The sequence below is a fragment of the Gastrolobium bilobum genome, unplaced genomic scaffold (genome assembly GCF_033153095.1).
Source record: "Gastrolobium bilobum isolate Gb01-03AN ecotype WA unplaced genomic scaffold, APGP_CSIRO_Gbil_v1 utg6355, whole genome shotgun sequence".
Taxonomy (NCBI): domain Eukaryota; kingdom Viridiplantae; phylum Streptophyta; class Magnoliopsida; order Fabales; family Fabaceae; genus Gastrolobium; species Gastrolobium bilobum.
The window spans coordinates 2,722-9,396 of record NW_026896066.1 but is presented as its reverse complement, the minus strand read 5'-3'; the positions used below and the strand labels follow the sequence as shown (position 1 = coordinate 9,396).

The 6,675-nt window shown below is 39.4% G+C and overlaps 1 non-coding gene across 1 annotated transcript; it reads left to right on the top strand.

The window, feature by feature from the left end:
• Positions 1-217: 217 nt before the first annotated feature.
• Positions 218-324, top strand: LOC133297587 (small nucleolar RNA R71). The gene has a single exon (XR_009749663.1). It is a non-coding gene; the product is annotated as a small nucleolar RNA R71 (small nucleolar RNA).
• The last annotated feature ends 6,351 nt before the right edge of the window (positions 325-6,675 follow it).

Here is a 6,675-nt window from a genome sequence, read left to right as displayed (position 1 = left end):
GGTAGTTTTTTTATCTACTTCTAGCATGCCTGGCTTCCTCACTGGGTTCACTCTGTCTATTGGCCATTGGAGACATCTTTCAGCAGTCCCTTCTATGATTTCATATCTGGATTCAAGTGTTCCTGTAAAGAAATATCCTCCTGCAGCAAAATCTAAGTGAGACTGAGAAGTATGATCAAGTCCTTTATAGAAAGATTGTAACACTCCCCAACTTTCTACCCCATGGTTTGGACATTTTCTTATGATGTCCTTGTATCTCTCCCATGCTTCATCGAGATTTTCTCCATAAAACATTCTGAAGTTAGAGATTTCTGCTCTAACATCTGCTTGTCGAGACATTGGAAGAAACCTCTCTATGAACTTGTTAGAGAGTTCTTCCCATGTGTGAATTGATCCAGGGGTGAGAGTTTTCATCCATGTTTTAGCTTTTAAGCCTAAGGAGTGAGGGAACAACCTCATTCTCATGCTCTCTTCTGTTACACCCTCAGGTTTAAAATTGTCACAGATATCTTGGAATGTGGTGAGGTGTGTGTAAGGATCTTCTGCAGGGAGTTCATTGAAGACCCCTGCTTCCCTAATCATGTGAAACATGATAGGTTTTAATTCAAAATTGGGTGCTACAGGAGGGAGGAATACTCCCCTGTCTGGTCTGTTCCTGAAAGGAGCAGCCAAAGTTCTGAAGTTCTGTTCAGGGGGAACCTCTTCATTGTTATTATTGTGATCAGCCATGTTTTCAGGAAATCTTTCTCTGAGGTTCCTTCTTCTCCTATGGAGTGTGCGTTCTGGCTCAGGATCAAAGAAAAACTCAGGTACTTCAATAGAGTGGTTAGAGTCTGTTTCAAACTCTTCACTCATAAACCAATAACACATGGTATATATATGTGCACAGCAGATTCAGTGATAAAGAGAGAAGAAAAAAATATAAATGTAAAGTCAGATATACAGTATATGTGTTAGAAAACAATGATAAGAACAACAGTTAGTGTTTATGTCCCCGACAACGGCGCCAAAAACTTGTTGGGTGGTTTGCTGATGGTGGAAAAATATAAGTTCTGATAGGGGACGTTCCTCTGTTCTTGCAGAACACAGATTCGTCCCTTAGATCCAATCCAAGTGCGCAAGTGCACGCATCAAGTAATAAAGGGAGTATTAATGCCCAAATTATCGTTCCCACGAGGATAGAGTGCTAATTATTATTTTATCAATGTTTACAAAGAGTGAAAATGAGAAGAAAAGTTAGCAAATGAACTGTCGGGTCAAACATTCCCTACTGTCTTGACAATGTTCCTGAAGAACAGTAGGTTCAATCTGATGGCAAACAGTTGCTCGCTGCGTTATGTATGTGACCCTTCCTGTTTAGAAGAAGGTGAGATAACAATCATTGGATTTTTTATAAGTACTAAATAAGATAAGATAAAACTACTAAAACAGAAATAACTATAATCAAGAGACAACAAGGTGGTGGTTAAAACAGTTTAACAGAAGGAACAGATTCACTGCTTCACTTTTAAAGGGGCTGTTTTCTCTGCTCAAGACTTAGCACCTTTTGGCTTTGTCCCAGTTTCTTTGCCTGCCAACTCTGATTCCTCAGCTCATGGTCTAGATGGCTCACAAGTTTCCATATTCCTATGGCTCCCTTGACTCCAACAGGTACTTAGTTCAGAACCTTAAAATGGACGAGTTGGCCCCTTATTCCTAAGGTGACCAGTAGCGTTTTTGCCATGACATCTACATTCCCCCAATGGCTAAGCTGTCTGAAATCCCTTCCTTATGGAAGTTCCTTTCTCAGTATGTACCCAATTTCCATTGGCGCACAATGAATATGGCTTACTTAGCCAAAGAAATACAAAAAGCTTCGGTCAAGAGTTTTGAAAATAGTTCTTTAAGAGTTTCACAGTTTACCCGTTCCACAGATAGTTCAGCTCATGACTGATAGTTTAAACATAATTATTCTCAACTGAGATCACATAGACCCGAGATTCAGTTAAGAGATAATGATTGGAACGAAGAGAAAAACACTTATATTAAATTAAAAGACAGTTTAAAAAAAGAAACAGAAAATGGAGAAAGATGGGTATTTGCTCGTGAGGAGTCTTGATGGTTGTTTACAGAGAAGAGAAAAAGGGTTGTCACTTAACTACAGTTACAACTTAAAATTAAACTACGTTACTGAATACTACTACTACTAGGTGATCTTCTTCCTTCTGGACTTTAATCCCTCCAGAATCTGATGATGTTTTTGTATAAGGGTGGTCCTATTTATAGATGGAAGGAGAGTGACAAGCTTGTAAATCCTTTGGAGCAAGTTGCTTGAATGAAGGGACGGGTCGGTGGCAGCAGAGTATGGAAGCTGCGCAAATTGCTGGATGGAACAAGGTTTGGTGATGATTAGCCGTAGTTTGCAGGTCTTCCCATGTTTTGCTTCTGTTTTCAGCCAATGAGAACTCTTGATCCCTGCTCTTCACGTTTCCAGCTGCTCAGTTGGTGCACCGCCTTGCTTTTTAGAAGTCTTCAACTCTACGTTTCCTGCTAAGTGTACAGAAGCATTAAATGAATGGAGCAGGTGCATTAAATGCGTCTCAGTCTGTTCCCCTTTTAATATATTTTAAAGGAATACGTCACCATCCGTTCCCCCACTTTGTTTTTGTCACAAATATGTAAAACAATTGATTTTCATGCTGAAGTTGCTAATCAGATGAGGGAACACATGATATTTTGCCATCAAAATGGGCTTAGATGGGAACAAATTTACGTCCCATCAATCTCCAAAGATCTCCTCTTGATACAAGGGATTTGTTCCAACAAGATCTTATCTTATCATTTTGTTATGAAACAACTTTTCATAGCCAATTCAAATTCAAACATTTAAATTCAAACGTTCAAACATTTAAATTCAAAATTCAAATTCAAAATTCAAATTCAAAATTCCAAATTCAAATTTCAAAATTCAAATTCAAAATTCAAATTTCAAATTTCAAATTTCAAATTCAAAATTCAAATTCAAAATTCAAATATTTAATAATTAATTTAACTAATTAAATTAATTAGTAATGTCTTGGACCATCCAAGCCCACTACATGATCCATGCGCCCTTTTCCCTTTTAGGTGGGCTTCCGAACTTCTCCTTGGGCTAACAACCATTATTAGGCCCAATACCTTTAATGCTAGATCATCATGACAATAAGGTGTTAGTGTGTGACCCATTAGGTCCAACATAGCCACTGACATAAATGGGCTCGGGCCCAACAAGCCCACAACGCATTTAATGACAACACAGAGCACTAGCAATGCTTTGTTGCTCCAGAACTAGTTAGATTAATGACTTGATCATCCTATTACACATATTTGGTTGCCGTATGTATTTCCTCTGGTCTCAGTTACCTTCCCATTAAACTTAGGGTGAGGTTACGAATCAACCCTTGCGGTTTAGGGTAAGATTTAATTCGAAATAGGGAATCTTCAATTTATTGACTCTAAAGGCAGATTATCTCATGATCTCTTTTACTATGCATAGATTCCCGAGTCTTGTAAATGTCATTCCGATTTCTCCGGTTTACAGATAACCTAATCCCTTACAGAGATTTGGCGAATTCCTTCAGCTTATCACCCTAGGCCTGTGCTCTTTCAGGACATGCCCAAAAGTATACTTATGAGTCTCCATGTTTCAGGCAGACGAGGTATACAATCAAAACATGCCTTCTAGAACACCGTCTAGGTGACAACTTATGGTCTAAGGAAAGACATACCCAAATATTAAGAGACTGCTCTAATGATACTTTTGTAAGATTTCCTCATAGAGTCTCTTTGTGGGTCTGTTTAGTGCGAGCTATACCCTTATAAGTCCACCCACGACTTTAGCTAAGATATCTCCATATCTGTAGTTCATAAGGTCTTTACCTTGTATCCGAATACAAGTAGATAAGTCGTGCTAGTCTTACCTGAGATTACTGATCCCCATTCTCAGTGTCTTTAGACCACGAACTTAAAATTAGGAATAAACATCCGGTATCCTTAAATCCTCATGATCGTGATCTCATCATAGATACTCAATAGATACCTATTTTATTCTAAGGGGTTTATCCAGTTACTCATATAATATATTAACAATAATATTAAGACAAAATATGAAACATGATAAAGAGTGCTTATTATTTATTTGCGACAATATAAAAAGGTCCACATATGTCCTAATCTAATCAAAAGATTGTCTCTAGGACATCCATATACTAATAAGCTCCCACTTGGCCTAGAGCTGATCTGACCTAAGTCTTATACCCAAAGTCTCATAATGACTATCATGTTTTCTCTGAGAAACAGCCTTTGTTTGAGAATCAGCTAGGTTATCATTTGTGGGAACATAATTCATCTTTATATCCATCCTATCAATGATTACTCTAATCAGGTGATATCTGCGGAGCGCGTGCTTAGATCTTTGATGAGACCTAGGTTCCTTTGACTGCGCAATGGCTCCAGTGTTGTCGCAAAGCAACTGTATAGGCTCATCCACGCTTGGAACCACCCTTAGTTCATATATGAACTTCTTGATCCACATGGCCTCCTTATCCGCTTCTGAAGCACCTGTGTATTCAGCTTTTGTCGTTGAATCTGCTGTAGTCTCATGCTTGGAATTCTTCCAAGATACTGCCCCACCATTTAAGGTGAATATGAACTCTAATTGTGACTTGTAGTCATCTTTGTCACTCTGAAAGCTGGCATCAGTGAATCCTTTCACTAAAAGATCATCAACCCCACCATAGACCAGAAACACATCCTTAGTTCTTCTCAAGTACTTAAGAATGGTCTTGATTGCTGTCCAGTGACCCTCTACAGGGTCAAATTGGTATCTGCTCGTAATACTCAAAGCATATGAGACGTCTGGTCTCGTACATATCATGGCATACATGATGGATCCAATAGCCAAAGCGTATGGAATTCCACTCATGCGATCCTTCTCAGGCTGTGACTTAGGACACATAGCCTTTGAAAGATGTACCCCATGACTGACGGGAAGAAAACCCCTTTTTCGACCCTTCCATGCTAAACCTCTTTAGCATCTTGTCAACATACGTGGATTGAGATAAACCCAGCAGCCTCTTGGATCTATCTCTATAGATCTTTATACCAAGTATAAAGGCCACTTCTCCCAAATCCTTCATGGTGAAGCTTTCTGAAAGCCAGTCTTTCGTTGTTTGTGATGTGGGGATGTCATTTCCTATTAGCAATGTGTCATTTACATAAAGTACCAGGAAGACGACATGACTTCCACTAACTTTCTTGTAAACACAAGGTTCATCCTCGTTCTTGATGAAACCGTTACTCCTAACCACTTCATCAAAACGAATATTCCAACTCCTTGATGCTTGCAATAGCAGCATATCACAATCCTAATAGATTTGATCATGGCAATTGGTGAGAAAATCTCATCATAGTCAACTCCTTGTCTTTGACGATACCCTTTCGCAACCAACCTAGCTTTGTAGGTTTGAACGTTGCCATTTGAATCATTCTTTCTCTTAAAGACCCATTTATTTCCGATAGGAACTATTCCTCGCAGTTTAGGAACCAAGGTCCATACCTTGTTTTGATGCATCGAATCTATTTCAGATTTCATGGCTTCAAGCATTTTGAGGAGTCAACATCCTTGACCGCCTCCTCATAGTTACTAGGTTCATAATCCTCGACGGTTTGTTGATTCTCAATCACAAACCCATACCTCTCAGGTGGATGGATGACCCTACTAGACCTACGGAGTTGTGTGTCTACTTCTCCATTGGAGAACGTCTCCTGCAGAGCAGACTCGGGTTCCTCAATCTGTTCATGTGGTTCTTGAACTTCTTCAAGATCAATCTTACTTCCACTGGCTCCTTTAGAGATCAAATCATTCTCAAGGAACTCAGCATTCTTGGACACAAACACCGTGTGTTCATCCAAGGAGTAAAAGTAGTATCCCTTAGTACCTTTGGGATACCCCACAAATAGACATTTAGTACTCTTAGCACTAAGTTTGTCTGATGCCAATGCTTTGACATATGCTGGCGATCCTCATACCCTGAGGTAACTCAGGTTGGGTCTCTTACCATTCCATATCTCATATAGTGTAGTCTGAACAGATTTAGACGGTACCCTATTTAGAAGGTATGCCGCTGTGTCTAAGGCATGTCCCCAAAATGATTTTAGAAGTTGAGTCTCACTCATCATAGATCTGACCATGTCTAACAAGGTCCTGTTTCTCCTTTCGGAGACACCATTTTGGTGTGGTGTGTAAGGTGAAGTAAACTGTGAGAGAATTCCATTCTCTCTCAGATAATCCTGAAACTCATGGCTCAGATATTCACCACCACGATCTGATCGCAATATCGTAATCATCTTGCCACGCTGTTTCTCTTCTTCATTCCTAAACTCTTTGAATTTTTCAAAAGCTTCAGATTTATATCTCATTAGGTACACGTACCCAAATCTCGATTTATCATCAGTAAAGGTAATGAAATAGGAGTATCCTCCTCTAGCCTCTAAAGACATTGGGCCACATACATCAATGTGAATGAGTTCTAATAACTCACTAGCCCTATGACTCTCAAGTCCTTTGGGCTTGTGACGAGTCATTTTCCCAGCTAGACAAGATTCACATTGTCCATAGGATTCCAAATCCATGGAATCTAGGTATCCATTTGCATG